At 36.3% G+C, this 17,139-nt stretch overlaps 2 protein-coding genes across 4 annotated transcripts in view; one reads left to right on the top strand and one right to left on the bottom strand.

Moving 5' to 3' along the window:
- Positions 1 to 7,701, bottom strand: part of LOC120415323 (phospholipase D2) — a 39,771-nt gene extending 32,070 nt beyond the window's left edge. The window contains exon 1 of the mRNA XM_039576808.2: positions 7,552 to 7,701. The gene's annotated coding sequence lies outside the window, so the exon portion shown is untranslated. The remainder of the gene's footprint in view (positions 1 to 7,551) is intronic.
- Positions 1 to 17,139, top strand: part of LOC120415322 (uncharacterized) — a 101,423-nt gene that overhangs the window by 66,140 nt on the left and 18,144 nt on the right. The window contains exon 1 of one of the 3 annotated variants that reach the window (XM_039576805.2): positions 13,277 to 13,466. The exons of 1 other annotated variant lie outside the window; for it this stretch is intronic. The gene's annotated coding sequence lies outside the window, so the exon portion shown is untranslated. Of the gene's footprint in view, positions 1 to 13,276; positions 13,467 to 14,027; positions 14,336 to 17,139 lie in introns of those variants that run through there. One more of the 3 variants, XM_039576806.1, reaches the window with a different exon arrangement.

Here is a 17,139-nt window from a genome sequence, read left to right as displayed (position 1 = left end):
CATTATACAACGGTCCAAACTTTAAAGTGTATTTATTTTGAGAACATTACCTTTCTGCCACTTGAGCGCCCCTCTTTGATGAAAAAATAAATTTAGCATTAAGTAAGAATTTTCAAAAAACGCTTCGGTAGAAATATTCATACAATTGATTTTGACGCCCCTAAATATTTTTTTTAATATTTTAAACCAAATTATCTAGTTATTTGTAATTCTATTTCATGATTCAGCGCCCTTTCTGTTTCAAATGGGTGCGGGACATTTCGCCGAATGTCGTTTCGCCGACGGTCATTTCGCCGAAGGTAATTTCGCCGAAAGTCGTTTCGCCGCATGGGACGTTTCGCCGTATGGGACAAATAATCGTAAAATAAATATATAAAATGGACACAAATTGTATTAAAATATTTTGAAAAAGTATAATGTCCCTAAAAGGTGATTTTGCAATCTTTTTAAAAACATAATTTTTGTTTCTTAGTATGTTATTTTTATAAGTTTATGCATTATAACATGCATAAACAATCGCTTGAAAAAAAATCTAGTTGAAAATAATTGTGCGAGTTTTTGCATTCTTTCAAATATAAGCAGTTATTTAATTACAGCAAACAATTTTAAATCATTTCTGTGAGTTTTTGCATAAATTTCTGTTACTTTTTTGCATTCTTGTTTTAATATATCATTTGAATTATTTCTGTGAGTTTTTGCGTTCTGTTAACCATGAGCAGTTCTTTTAATTTTCTGCTTATAATTTTGATAAATTTCGGTTAGTTTTTGCATTCTTTGTTTTTTAAGCATATTATTTGTATATTTTTTGTATTTTTTTTGTATTCTTTCCAACATGAGGAGTTCTTTTGATTTTCAGCATAACATTTTGGAAAAATACCGGTAGTTTTTTCATTCTTTACTGAGCATATTTTTTAAATTATTTCTGAGAGTTTTTGCATTCTTTCAAACATGAACAGTTTTTTTTTTATTTTCTGCTTATAATTTTGATTTTTTCTGTTTGTTTTTGCATTCTTTATTTTTTAAGCAAATTATTTGTATAATTTTTGTGAGTTTTTGTATTCTTTCAAACATGAGCAGTTCTTTTGATTTTTAGCATAACGTTTTGAATTTTTTTTTGTTGGTTTTTGCATTCTTTGTATTTTAGCATATTTTTTTTTTAATTATTTCTGTGAGTTTTTGCATTCTTTCAAACACTAGCAGTTCTTTTGATTGGCTGCTTATTATTAAGATTATTTCTGTTTGTTTTTGCATTCTTTGTTTTTCAAGCGATTTTTTTGTATAATTTTTGGGAGTTTTTGCATTCTTTCAAACATGAGCAGTTCTTTTGGTTTTCAGCACAACATTTTGCAAAATTGATGTTAGTTTTTGCATTCTATATTTTTGGCATACTTTTCAAAAATTTCGATGAGTTTATGCATTATAAGTTTTTCTAAGCATATTATTTCTATAATTTTTGGTAGGTTTCGCATTCTTTCAAACATGAGCAGTTCTTTTGATTTTTAGCATAATATTTTGAAAAATTTCTGTAAATTTTTGTATTCTTTGTTTTTTAAGCAAATTATTTGAATAATTTTTATGAGTTTTTGCATTCTTTCAAACATGAGCAGTTCTTTTAATTGGCTGCTTATTATTTAGATTATATCTGTTTGTTTTTGCATTCTTTGTTTTTCAAGCATTTTTTTTTTTTGTATATTTTTTGGGAGTTTTTGCATTCTTTGAAACATGAGACGTTCTTTACTTTTTAAATTATTATATTATTATCTTGCCACTCCTTCTCAAGTTTGCATGAGTGAATTACAAGATGGCACTGCAGCGAACAAATAGCATAAATTGTACAAAAAAGTTTAATTAATTTTTATTCAATTCGGCGAAACGTCCATTCGGCGAAATGACTTTCGGCGAAACGTACCATTCGGCGAAACGACATTCGGCGAAATGACCGTCGGCGAAATGACCGTCGGCGAAACGACATTCGGCGAAACGACATTCGGCGAAACGTACCAGATCCGTTTCAAATATCTAATGAGGATGTTATAGTTGACATGAAAATTTTGGACAATCATCGATTTCGGCGCCCCCAAAGGGCTGGCGCCCTTGGCGGTCGCCAACCGCGCCAACCCCTAGGTACGGCGCTGCGTATAAACCTTCCTTAGGCTTTTACGAACCCAACGCAACAAAGAGCACCCCGATCCGACGCTCCGTGTTGAACTGATTCGCGTTCGAACAAACCCGTTCTGAAAAAACTGGGTAATATAAATCGAGTATTTTTGTACTGGGTTCCAGGGCACTGCGGGGTTGAAGGGAATGAAAAGGCCGATTTTCTTGCTAGGAAAGGCTCAGATGACCTTTTTGCTGGTCCGGAGCCATTCTGTGGAGTGTCGAAATGCGTTTTGAAAATGGAAATTACAAAATGGGAAAATTCCATGATACAACAGAATTGGATTTCCTCGAAATCTGCAAAACAATCCAAGTTGTTTATCACCCCTAGCAAACAGAAAACGTCGCGAATACTTGGTCTGAATAAACGGTCGCTAAACATATACATTGGATTAATTACAGGACATTGCCCATCACGGTATCACTTGAAAAAGCTAACGCGAAGTCAAACTGATATCTGTAGGCTCTGTGACTGTGAAGTAGAAACTTCAAAGCACTTACTGTGTGAGTGTGGTGCACTGATTTCAAAAAGAATTAAATTTTTCAATAAAGGGACTCTAACTCCCTCAGAAATTTATTTAGAAAATCCCACTTCGGTTGTTGACTTCATTCTTGAAGCAATGCCAAACTGGGGTATATCGCATCCTCAGTCAGTGGCGGTCACCCTAAATGGTGACTCGTCACCCTGAAAATATGCGACAGTAATTAGGGGTACACTACAATAGATCAACTAAATGGTCGCAGTAGTCTTAAGTCCCACAAAAAAAAAAAAAAAAAAAAAAAAAAACCCGTCGAAATTTTTTATATAAATATGTATAGATATATCTTTATTAAAAGACAGTTTACACTTAAACTTGACAAGAAATGCATTCACACTCTAGTGAATTTACAGCAGCAGTAAAAATAATCAACATGCAACGGTATTTATTGACTTTGTTATTATTATTTAATCGTCTGCTTTAATCAGAGATACCGTACATTAACAATCGAGCCAAGTCAGCAACTCGTAGCGTTGCACTTTATGGTGTTGCAGTTTATGCAGTGACGCCGACGCCTCGCCGGAGCTCTGCTGCTGTTGTTCGAGTCATACCTGCTACTGATATAAGGCCGGTGCTTGCTTTTTTTCTTTTTTGATTTGCTGCATTATTTATTCAACACACTCCGTGTAGTGAACAAAAAAAAATAAGTCAGACAGACATCACAAAAGAGACATGATAGCAGCAGTTCAAGTGTTTTGTCGTATTATCACGTTGCACTACTTTGCCACCTTTTTGATTGAAGTTTGTCGGTATTTTTAGACTTTCTTTCTTTTTTCACCCTAATCAAGTATGTTTTAAAAAAAATAATTTGATCATTTACTATTTTTATCTCCATTTCTGTTAATTTAATTTTTTTTTGAATGTAAAACTGCATGAAATCTTATCATAAAAAAGTATATATCCCTTTTTAAACACCTACCTAATTAAAACTGAGACACTTTGTACTGTAATATCAACGATTAAAATCACACGTGTTAGAGCAGAACAACCGGACCGGTAATAAGCGTGACAGCTGATGTAAGAGAGCTCTCCGCGTCTTGTAAACTTGTAGAACGGTTTTACGAATACAAACTACTCAATCACACAGCTACAGTAGAGGCAACAGCAGCAGCGGCTACCATAAAATATTTTTGCTTTTCTCCCCGTTGAAGGTCGTGTACTTGAGTGAGGAATTCCGTCGGACTAGGGAGCGTTGAAAAGAGGACTGTTTAGCATATTGGGAAATTATGATCATTTTCATTCGACTTTGTTCTATTTAATAAAGTAAATCTTCTTCTATATATATAAAAAATTTGGATGGTTTTGTTCGAACGCGAATCAGTTGAACACGGAACGTCGGATCGAGGCGCTTTTTGTTGCATTGAGTTCGTAAAAGTCCAAGGAAGGTTCTTATGCCAAAAAGTTACAACTTTGGTCACTCTGGGACCGATTCCGGAACATCTGCAGATTGTATGGGAAGAGTTGCGTAATATCAAATTTTGATCACAGGAGCCTGAATAAGACAACAAGCTAAAAACGTCAAAAAACCAAAAAAGGGCAGGACGAAGTTTGCCGGGAAAAGCTTGTAACTCATAAAAATGGTAGAAAATTAAAAAAATAAATTGTTGTCAAAGATCCTTTTTACACAGAGCTCACACACAAACCAATCCTTTGGTTTGATAGTAAGTGTGAGTCCCGTGTAAAAAGTATAAGTTCGTCACTTTTCAGTTTGACTTTGACCAACTAACTAAAAAAGTGTCAAACGAAGTGCTTATAACTTTTGATAAGGTGGTCAGATCTTAAATTTTTTGGACTCGTTAGAAAGGTCTTTTAAAAACCTTTCTAAAAATCTATAACATGAAAAGTTTTCTCACAAAAACCACCCTTTTTACAATCTGCCGGACTTTTGCTAAAATCATATTTTTAGCATAACTTTTGAAGTACTTTACAAAACTTCATAATATAAACTACGGTCTTATGGGACCCCAAGATGGATCAAATGAGACCAAAACGATCCAAATTTGGGTGCACGGACTTACAGACATACACACGCACAGACATTTGCTCAGAATTTCATTATGAGTCGATAGGTATACGTGAAGGTGGGTCTTAGAGGTCGAATTAAGAAGTTCATTTTTCGAGTGATTTTATAGCCTTTCATCAGTAAGGTGAGGAAGGCAAAACGAGTAGTAAAATTTCCTTTGGAACGAGAGTAATTCAAAATAACTTCGTTAATAGCGCAATAATAAAATAATTGAAACAATAACTTTTTAAGCAGTTAAGTAAGCAAAAGTTAAGATAAACTTTTGCAGTTAACAAGAGAAAAGCTATTCGAAAAGTAACTGAAATAAAATGGCTTAACTACTAAAAAAATCTACAAGATATTTAAATGCAATGTAAAATCTAGAGTAAATTTTCAAAACAACCTATGAGTCATGGGTTTCCTAAGCAGATAGGACCTTTTGAAAATTTAATCTAGAAATACTCAAAATAAAAGAAGACAAACAAATTTTCAAATGATATGAGTTGCTCAGATTTATCTGAAGAACATGAGAAAAATATGAATCTTTGACAGTAGAGGGTAAAATTTCAAAATGTTTCAATAAAAGTGGATAAATTGACTCTATAAAATTTGCGTAAAATTTATTTTAAAATGTTATTCAATTGACCTGTACTGCCCATAATTGAAAATTCGGCTAATATGCCAAATCAAGTATTCCGAGAAAAACGCGTTTTGTCACCAAATCTCTCACTAAACCTCCTTCAATGTAATTTTCCATTAGAGTGGCATATTAGCCGCTTGGTTTTTCGCATCGGCAGCCAAGTCTAAACACTATTTCAGTGAATTTCAAGTTTCAGAAGATACGTTGGAACATCCTCTACCACCTGGTGCTAATATCTCGTTTTTGCCAAAAGTGGATATTAGCCGTTTTTTTAATGGTAGGCAGTAGATATTTATGCTAATGGCAGTATAGCCAAATCATCAAAGTTTTTCAAAATTATCTTTTACCAACATAAAAAAAAACTCCTTTAAAATTCTGGTTTCTAAAATTTCACTAAAGTGCTTATAAGTTGAAACAGTGTTAACAGATTGTCGATGTTGTTCCCTCATTTAAAAAAAAAATAGAAAAATTTTACGGTGATTTTATAAAAAGCTTTACATATTGCAATTTTTAAAATGCAAATTTTTCAAATAAAAAAAATAAACAGAATTACCTCATATTTTTGATTGCCTGATTTTAACCCACAACGCCCATGGTCACACCTGAGCACCACTAATTTTTGTCTGCAAAATTAAATTTCTCTACAACCATGCACTTTTTTAGTTGGTTTAAACTGAATTGGTTTTTATAGAATGATATAAACTGAAAAACTATTAAAATGTCATCCAATTTGTTCAATTCAGTTAAGAGTAAGGATGTTGCAAATATTTTTCAAGTGTTTGTCCCCCCAAAGCAATTAAAAGTGCATTCCCATGCGTTTATAATCATTTTTAACATGTTTAAGTTGTACAAAAATTTTCGTTGTACAGCATCGCAAAAAGTATTTTCTCCGCAATTTTTTTTTCTTTCTCTGAAGCTTATTTTTTTTAGCTATATGATAATAATAATAGTAATAATGATTGCAAACCGGTATGGCGATTGTCCACGCTCCATACAAAAAAAGTTTTTTTTTGTATGGACAATTGTCCACGGGGGGGGGGGAGGGGTTGGGATTTCCAAAAAAGTGTCCACGTGGTTTGTGGATGGTCCCTAAACAAGTTTGCGAGTTTGGCATACTGTCAAACACGAAAATGTGCGAGTTTGTTTGTTTGTTTGCGGTAGTGTAATGGCTCCCTCACCAACCAACGGAGGTTGAGTGTTTAAATCTTCGAAACAAGAACTAAAAAGTTGAACTTTTCAGTACTAAAATAGATGCTGAAAGTTCTTTTCAGTACTGTACTGTTATTTTTGGCGATGAAAAGTATGCCCAACCAAACTAATTAGGAAATGCTAAATTTCTTTTTTCACTTTAACAAATTATTTGGTTTGGTTCAAATTTCGACTTTTGATAAACAAATAATCAAAATACAATAATGAAAATAAAATGCAATCATGTGATACTATCAACTCGATAGGTGTTCTGCACTTTTTCTAGTAACATACCAAGCTACGATAGCAATCAATAAATAGTTTTCCTCAGAATACACGTTCGAAGAATGATAATCACTATTCAACTGAGGCAATTGCAACGAATAAATCACACCGGCTTTTGTCCTCTCCCCATCATCATTAAGTGATGGCAACAGTACTGGTTCCCTAGCATTCACCTTCAATCGAGGAACTTCAACCGAAAAGTTCAACTTCACTTTCACGCAAACAACCGAAACAACAACGCAGACCAAAATAAAGAAATGAAAATCTGCCATGAAACCCGTTTTCGCCGAATTACCCATTTCAATCAGCCCCAATTTATTTCGCCAAAAAATAACAACTCGCCGCGAGAAAGTCCGTCTCGACTGGAATCAATGAATCCGTTTTTCAATGAATTGCAGCGTCGGCTATTTTCAGAGGTATTGAACGTTTTGTGACCTTCCCCTTTGACTTAAAAAAATGCTTGCAACTTGGAACGGTCACGGTCGAAATACAGCACAGTGGGTGACTCATATTGGTGATGATCTCTTCACTTTGCATTAAGTCATTTGCATTCACAACAAACTTCTTGTTCTTCGGATATTGAACAACGGTGACTTCACTTTGGAATTTCCTTTATCATATCATGATCCCCACAAGTAAAACACCCTACTATTGCTTTGGGTTCATTGTAACCATTACCGGAGCACTAGGGCACTAATTCATAACGTTAATCATTCAGTAAAGCAAAACCTCTCACTCACACAATCAACCGATCCGACGTTCCGAAAACGAACCAACTCTGAAAAACACACAACCCACAAACAGTTCTTTAGGATGTGATCATCGCGCGCGAGCATAAAGCAGAAACACGATCGCGATCGACGGCGGCTCAGAATGTACTGAACGAAGGAGTATTTTGCTCGCAAACATCGCAGAGTTATTGCGCGATTCTCTCTCTTTTTCCTCTGGCTCCATTCAGCAGCACGCGGCGAATGTGAGTGTCTGGAATGTGAGAGAAAGAGAGAATTATGAAACTGAGCACGTGAGAGGAGAACGATGATTGTTGTGAAAGATTTTTATTGAAAAATCAGTATTGAAAAAATCATTTCAGATAAATGTTTGTTTTTGTTAATTCCAACAAAACTTCCAAAACCCTGAATTATTTTTCAAATGTATTTTTAAAAAAGGCTCGGTAGTTTAGTGGTAAGCGTGGTTGGCCTTCACCCCAACTGGCCTGGGTTCGATCCCATTCGGCCTCGGTGGCATTTTTCTGGACGAGATTTGTCCACTCCAGGTGTATGAAGGAGGCCTCGCTTCTCCCAAGAATAAAAATCCTGCTTCGATAGAGTCGCTGATCGGCAGTTGGACTCAAAATCCCAAGGTCGTCAGTTCAAATCCCGGGGATTTTGATTGTCTCACTATTTGAAGCCTTCGGACACCTACACTGAAAATATGCCACACTTTTTATTCAAGTGCCCAAACACTTGAAAGATTGAATAAAGTCACATCGTAGATCTAATTGGTTTGTGTTTCAACATCAATCCAAACCATTATCAAATGCAAGTGTTTGGGCGGTTGACTTTTTGGTATTTTTTAACATGTTATTTTCATTCGGGTGGCTCAAGCTTTTCAATTGTTTTGCTCATGAATTTGTCCCACCTTCTTGAACTATTCAAAGTGATGAGCAAAACACTTGAAAATGATCTTAAGATCTACCCAAAACAGGCACTATTCAAAGTCAACGTGATTATCCACATGTATTTAATGTGTTTCAGTGATTGATTTTTGCGCGACTTTCATCGAAGGCTAGAAGCGAGGCAAGAACCAATAGCACAAAAAACACTCCCATCTTCAACTGGCCGGCCGGCGCAGTGGTAGCGTGCACGACTAGCAAGCGAGAACCTGTAAATCGCTTGTACGTACTTTTTTTTTCAACACCATTTAAAATTCAAGTGTTTGGCTATTGACATTATTTCATGGCAAATCATCGAAATTTCAAGTGTTTTGCGATTGATATTTGAGTGCTCTTACAGCAGGGCCAGATCATGTGTAGAACACTTCGTTGAGCTGTGTAAGTTTTGCTCAGTGTACTGAACTACCTTGAAGAGGTTGAGGCTTCCTCAAATTTATATTAGAATGTGATCCAAAATTTATCCAATTTTCCAACTTTTTAAGGCATTTCATTGGATTTTTAGAGGACTCAACGTAAAGGTTCGATTATCTACCCTATGATGAGGCACATGATATATTTTTTGCAATTCCGTCGTGAAACTACTTACTTTTCCTGTCATTCTTGAACGACGAAATAGCCTACTTTTCTGTACCTTAAATAACAGAATCGAATAGCAACACTTTTCAAAATAAATGCTGAAAAGTTCTACTTTTCAGCACTGAAATGGGTGCTGAAAAGTTGAACTTTTCAGCACTTGTTTCGAAAAGTAACACTTTTCAACATTTTTTTTTATTTAAACGATTTATTGACAAAATACATGAAAATTTGACTTAAAATTTCACTCAATGGGTGTTTTTCGGAATTGCAGAAAATGTTGTATGGAACTCGTTGCAAAACTTGATTTTTTTCAGCACTCGTCGTATTTATCCAACTCGGTGAACCTCGTTGGATAAATGTACGACTCGTGCTGAAAAAATCCTCTTTTTGCAACTTGTTGCATAAACTACTATTTCATCTCTATCATCGATATAGATCGATATTACCAAGATTTTGTTTAATAAATGTACACAGCAAAAAAAATGATTTTTGGAATGTTAAAAATGTTGTAGGAATATTAACTCTTTTTTGAGTAATATTACCGAAAAGATGTATGAAAATGTGAACCTGATAAATATTCAATAGAAACTGATAAAAATTCATCATTTTCTTATGTGAGATTACACATTTTTTGACACAAAATCTGTCAAACATTCCATATTTTTTTCTGTGTAAATATCACATAGGTGCTCATAATTTTCGCTTGATTGTCAGATTTTCAAAGTTTGTTTCAATCAAAATTCTTACATTACTAAAAAAAATATATTTTAAATACCTTTTTATAAATAAATTGGATGGACTTCTTCCAAAAACCACAATTTTACTCTTCAGACTTTATCCATTTCTTGTTAAAGTATGTACCGTAGACCGGGGTGACATTGATAGGAGAGATCGAAGCAAACTGTGCGCGGGTTCGGACGTTCAAAAATTTTCTCGCTGTCATTTTGTGAAAAAAATTCTAGAATTTGAAAAAAGTGTGGTGTAGTGGAATTTAAAGGCAAATTACGGGATGGTGCCATTGAAAATACGGTTTTCCGCGATTCGTCGGGCCGAGTGCTACCCCAGAAGGTGCCGGTAACTGCGAGCTCTCATCAATACCAGCGAGCTGAAAGCCAGAAGGTGCCGGGAACTGCGAGCTCTCATCAATACCAGCGAGCTGCTGGATTTGGACCAAGGACCAAGACCAAGAAATCGTCTAAATAAATTCATCAAGGCTTGCAGCAGCACATCAACACCCCAGCAGTATCCGTTCAGGCGAGATCTGTTTCTATGCTAGAAGCTGGAAGACTCGTGGCGAATCGGTCGGGATGGACCCATGAAGTTTTTCTTATTTGGTGAGATCTTTCCTATATAAATATCAAAATATTCTTTCACTTATACTAACATTCATTCAGATCAATAAAGACAAACCACGGCAATTTAACTATATACGCGGTAGGGTGTTCCCTTGGTCGTTCGCTGTGAGTTGTGGATTGCCTGCTTCTCTAATGAAGGTTCGACTAGAAGGGCATGCTTATTAATTTCTCGTCGCTCCATACCCTCAGTGACGTGATGGGAGCAAGGGCGTCTATGCGAAGTGTCCCTACACCCGCTACAAATTTCCGGCGTTTGGGAAGAGAAGAGGGAAACCATTTTGTTCTATGCGCTGGAATTTGTAGCATTAAAATTCGTGCAAAAAAACTTATTCCCATATTGTTTTGGTCACCGAGAACTGATGTTAATTTAATCTAATCGGTCTTTATCGGTGAAATCTGACGCAAATTTTAGAAGAAAGATAATGAAATTTTAGGTGGATAGGTCGACTAAGAGTCATAGAAGAAGATATAAAGGACGGAAAACTAAGTCAGCGAAGGGCCATTTGAGGAAGTATGTGTGTGTGATCAAGTCTTTTAGTCTTCTAATTTGGCTCTGTACAAGTACTGAGCGAAACACACAGTAAATGTACAGAGACAACTTATTCCTGCAGCGTCATCCAAGACCGATTAGATTAAATTAATAAAAAAACTTATGCACGTGGGTGTACAGATTACGGAGTAAAAGATGATCGAATTGTTCACCTAGCGCTCACATGTGTTTCGGGACCAAGTTGCCTGCGGGTATGGGGATCATACATACATACATATTTTTCCTTTGGGTGTAGGATTTCTATTTATTTTTTGAATATTTATCTGCTGATAAGGTTTGTCTCAAGCTTATTATTTTTAAAATAAGTACAAGGTCAATGAGCTTTTAAAGGAAAAAAAAATAAGGAAGAATCCGAATCGATCGGGAAAATCTGGGACCGGGGATCGAGAATACATGCGGCAAGTGCAACATTTAAGAGCGAGTCCACGAATAGTGCATACCCCTTTGTATGGGACGTCGTTTGGACCTCACCATTCTGCCTGAAATTTTCAGGGTTCAAACGTCTGTGCATTTTTTTTCAAAATCTAACAGTAGACACCTTTGTTTTCTTCTTTGTTTTCTTGATGTTCGTCATCGAATATTTTGGTTTCATAAACATGGCGACAGTGACAGGGGGCTGGTCAAAAGCGTTATTTAGCGTTTTTAGCATGATGTTTGATATCTTGACTTTTTTTTGATAAGGTCCTATAAACAAATGTAAACATTGAGTGTATCCCGCTTACTCCGATGGACTTTGACATAAGGTGTGAAAGGGATACACTCAATGTTTACATTTGTTTATAGGACCTTATCAAAAAAAAGTCAAGATATACAGATCGGATTTGTTAATTTGAATGTAACTGCAGGCAAATCGGCGAATCTGAATTCACTATAAGGAACATCTGACAACTATCAAAAGCACGAAACAACGTTCTAAGAACTCGAAGAACAAAGGGGACTAAATGTAAGCATTATTTTGACAACTAATTTTGACGTTTGAGTGCTTTTAATTCAAATATGTTCAAATTAGCGAGCAATTGAATTAGCGAACACTCGAAGTAGTGAAATGCGAATTATGGAATCCACTTCATAATTTTGACTTATTAAACCCCAAGAGGTCATTTTTGCAGGTATTGCAAGGCATAATCTTCTGAACTGAACCCGAATTTCAAAAAGCTTTGACTTTTAAGTTTAAATCCGATTCTCCTCAAAATTGAGATCGCTTGGTTAACGTGCAATTTATGCCATCCATAATTGACAAAGCATTTTTCAAGAATATTGAGCCACGTGCTCGTGCGACAAGATAGCACAATCACGACGAAGTGACAGTTCTTCACCTTTTATTGCAACTTTGTTAAACTAACTGGGGAAAATTCTAATGTGTTTAGCAGTTTGAGGAATCGATCCTGTCGTGATCGGGGACTCTTTTATAATAAAAACACAGATATTTTTGCTGCGCTTGAATTATATCAATCTTATAATAAATACTTATTTAATAATTTATTACATATTCAATCCTGCAACCCATAAACTTCCTTAATAGCTTAATAGCTATTTATCACTTGGCTCCAGTTGAAAAAGCTTTTTGAAACTGTAATTCAAGCAAAACAATGTAAATGGGTCAATTGTTTTAGATGTTTACGTTAGGAACGAGCAGGATAGACTCTTTGTTTACACTTCGACATTAGCCCAATTACATTGTTTAGCTAAAATTGAACGTCAAAGTATGCCAACATTAGGTGCCCGATGGAACAGAGAAGTGTCAAACTAATGATATCTATTCTCCGTGAATTTGCTTCAGTCTTTTACAAAAGAAAACACATTGTTATTGTTTTTGTAACGCATTTATTATTTTTCTCAACTCTACCCGCTCTACCGCTCTCCTCACTATTAAATTTTCTCTATTTGAAGTGCACTTGTGGTGACATCATTCCGATATCAACATTATCATCATACACTACTTCATCACTTGCATCACTCTCGTGTAATCAACAGTATTATGCAGGCGTCACTTGCAATCAAAATACAGCCAAGCACACACATACACACACTATACGCACCATAACATATCATATGCTACAAAACCATATGACTGGAGCAACATTTGAAAGGGGCGGTACGACATTGCTCTTACGGCCTTTCATTACACGCGTTTAAATGGGACGAAAGGCCGTAAGAGCAATGTCGTACCGCCCCTTTCAAATGTTGCTCCAGATGATATCCTTCCTGATGTTTACCTCCGCGTCCGACCGGACCGACTATGATGAAGCAACAAAAATAATAACAACAACCACGTGCTTTTGCCCGGCATGAGAAAGAGCTCCGCGAGAGTGAGCGCCCTACCTAGCTCAAAAGTGAGAACCGTTTGACAGCCCGCACTCAAGCCCAAACATACGCAGCCATCACGGCGAAAACGTCAAACTTGCGAATACCGTCGTGTTTCAAGTGTGATTTTCGTGCGGAATTTGCGTTCCGAATCGCGTTTGGTGTGAAAATTCGTCATCTCCGGGTGTGAAACTATCGGTAGGTGCCGTTTTCCGGGGTTGCGGTTGTAGTTGACTACATTTGGGCGATCGGAAAAAGTTGGCTTCGGTCGCGGTGAGGCCGTCGCCATTTTTGTTTTCTGCCTCATGGTGTAAAACACTCGCTTGGGCAGTGCGCACTCGTCAAGCTGTGACGACGACGACGGCGAACGCTTCAGACTTTTCGCAAACGCTTCAAACGGACGGACTTTTGTAGGTTATGTTTGAGGAGGAAAATTGTTAATTAGGGCATTTGTAGGTTGTTTTGTTGTAAATTTGAGGATTTTGGTGACATTTTGGACTACTACGACACGACTGCTGTTGACTCCGACGACTGCGTCGTCAAGACAACGTGGCTTAAGATCCAACATGGCGGACGCTGCTACAAAATGGCCGCCACGATGGTGGCTTAAGCAACGCTAAGTCGAATGGATTGATGGTCCACTGAGCGTTCAGGTTCCGAAAACAGGCAATCCATTAGTGTTGGGTGCTTCCGATAATATCCTCCGTCGTAGGTAATTTGTGTTTGTTGTTGCCCTTTATTTTATTTTTTTCGCTTTAGTTTGTTTTGGTTTCTCACGCGGCCATTAGTATCCGTGTAGCGCGCTCGCGAGACCGACACTCTCACACACCGTAGCCGTCGACATCCATAGAGCTGTTCGTTCATTGCACGTAGCCCAACATCGTCGTCGTCGTCGGCTCATTCTACGGAGAACCATCACAGCAGGCTGTGTTTGTGCGTTGTTCGCGAGACTGACAGCTTACTGCCGTGCTAGCCAGCGATTAATTAGATGATTAGACCGTGAAAAGCCTTTTCCCGAAATTGGATAAAATAGTCGATAGATTTCGGGATGAACTCGTAGTCTGCAGGTAATTGTCCGAAATGTGGTTTTTCCTTTGCAAATTACAGTGAAACAGTGGACACTTTTTTCAGTGCGCAACAAAACGTTGACGACGGCCATCTTATCTTTTTTTTCCTCTGCGGTTCCTTTGCAGGAAACTGATCCGAACCTAAAGAGTGAAAAATGTGTTCTGGTGATGCAAATTAGGCAATTTGAAGGGAAAAATCGATCGATCAAAGTGACCTCAAACAAAAGCAAACAATCAAAGTGTGACAAGTGCAATCATCTGTCAAATTGTTGGTCTTAAACAAAAGGGTGTGTCAATTCGATCTAAAGTTAGTACAAAAGTGTATTTTCAATTCAAATCAATGTAAACTACAACCAAAAGTGTACTTAAGTTCAAATAAAGCAAAGTTCATTCCTCAAAATCCTACTGACTTTGAAAAATTGAGCAATCGCGCAACTGTGCGGCCATTTTGTTTGTCGATCTGAGCGCCGCCATCTTGGATTTTGCCACATGTGATCGTGACACGACTGCGTTTGCGTTCGGTGGTGTTAAGGGGGTGGCCAGTGATGTAATACTTTCCCCAGGAAAAGAAGACTTGCGCCGTGTGTGAGTATGTAGGTTTGTGCGTGGGAAGAAATTGATTGCGGGATTTTATTGCTGGTGGATGTGAGATAGGAAGAAAAAGGATTGTGAGTCTGTGACAAAGTTTTCATTATTTGCTGATCTTTTGTAGACGTAGGGTTGTTGAGTTTATGTTGAGCATTTTGAACCAAAATAAATCTCATTTACTTTGAGCAAGAGGACATAACTCATTATTAGTTGAAGGCAGTAAATCAAAATGGAGCCCGTGTTGAATTAGTGAAAAAAGTGTTATGGCTCATTGGAGTAACAACTGTGTTTCATTGGTAATGATTTGATAACTTTGAACTTGTTAATAGTAGTTTTTACTACTTAGAAAAATAAACGACTTATTAAAAGTGTGGAACTTAGTGAAACTATTGGTTGTAAAATTCCATAAATAGGGTAACATTGTTGACTCATCCGAACTTTGACGTTTTAATTTTCAGATAAATAAGGGTTTGAAAAACAGTGAAAAACTGTAAAAGAGACGCAAATAAGGCAGATCGTTAACCTGCTCTTAAGTGCTTTGGAAATATGTATTCCAAAATGGCAGCCAAAAAAGCGGCGATGAACTGTTGAGAATATTGTTTTTGTAAGGTGCTATCCACAAATGACGTAGTATTTTTTTTAAAGATTTTTGACCCATAAATACCAAACAAAATAAAAAGGTGCAGGAGGTTATGTTACTCATGACCAATATGACAAAGAACAATGCAAAAAAATCTCGAAATAAAATCTTTTTTTTTACTAAAAAATGCAACTGTCAAACTGCTTATGTGCCCTTTTTTAATTTTGCTGAGATTAATGACAACTTAACTATTATTAAGATTTCAACCCGAACGTCACCCCTAAATTTCAACCATCTTGGACCAATCCTCTCCAGATTTTTCAAGATACATCTTTTTTTTTTACCTTCTCCCTAAGAGAACTGAGCAACTCCATGGTGTGGCTGTTTTCATTACTAGTACCAAAAACCATGAATGTTGACACCCATATTGCTAAATTAGTTCCAACCTCATTGTCCCGAATCATTTCGATATTCCGGTGAGCCACCTGGCAATCTGCAAGAGAAAAGAACTGCTTTCAAGTTGTGTCTTTTAATGTGTTCGTGAGCGAGCAATTCCAGCTCAAATCAGGAATATTTCTGGTACTTTTGTACCCGACCCTCTCCGATTTCAATGAAACTTTTTAGACATGTTATTCTAGGCCTATATAAGCCATTTTTGTGTATATGGAGCCAATTGTACTCAAAAATTCCATTTGAGAAGGGCGTAAGTTATTTAAATATTTTTGTACTTTGTAATTTAAAAAGTCGTTGCATCGTATCAAAAAGTGGTCAAAGGCAAACTTGTAGGAAATTGGACGGGCTTTCTGAAAAAAATACACCGAAAAAAAAACACGCCACTTCCATGATTTTTTTCAATTTTTAACTTTAAAAGTTAAATTTTAAGGTGATGCCATAATTCTTTTTTTCCTTCAAAATTTTTGAGGAAATAGCCTAAGATGTTACAAAAACACTCACAAAAAATGCATGATGGTATTTCTCTCCTAAAAAAATACAAAAATCTTTTACTAAAACAGTTTTTTTGAAAAGTGGTCTAAACGTCAAAATTTTCAAAAAACGATAGTGGGAATCGATTCCCCAGACAACTTTACATAAAAGTCTCCACATTGACCATTGTCCTATGTCCAATCCTTGTGATGTTACAGCGGTTTTAAAACTAAAAATGTTAAAAAATAGGTTTTTTTGGTGGTTTTTGGTAATTTCTATATGACAGACTTGATTTTTCAGTCTCGAAAATATTACGAGAGGTGTATCGTTTTTTGACCCACAGTTACCCCCACTGACGGTAAGCTAATTTGACGTCCACACTGTAACTGAAAATCGCACTTTGCTGAGTTCGTTTTCGGACTTTTTCATACGATTTTTTCAGTTCAACTGCGATTACACTTTTTTTACATCAGCAAAGTGCGATTTTCAGTAACAGTGCAGGTTTCTACCACACTGAAAAAAAATATACTATTTTCTCTGTAAGCCCATACATCCAATTGATAAGCTGTCAAATACAAACTTATGGGAAATTAAACGAGTTTTCCGGTAAAAAAATTGCCGATACTGAAAAATCAAGTCTGAAATTAGAAATTACCAAAAACCACCAAAAAACCTATTTTTTCAACATTTTTATTTTTAAAACCGCTGTACC

This window comes from Culex pipiens, chromosome 2 (genome assembly GCF_016801865.2).
Source record: "Culex pipiens pallens isolate TS chromosome 2, TS_CPP_V2, whole genome shotgun sequence".
In the NCBI taxonomy this organism is placed as follows: domain Eukaryota; kingdom Metazoa; phylum Arthropoda; class Insecta; order Diptera; family Culicidae; genus Culex; species Culex pipiens.
Note: the sequence above shows the minus strand (reverse complement) of the source record. Positions and strands in the feature narration are given on the sequence as shown.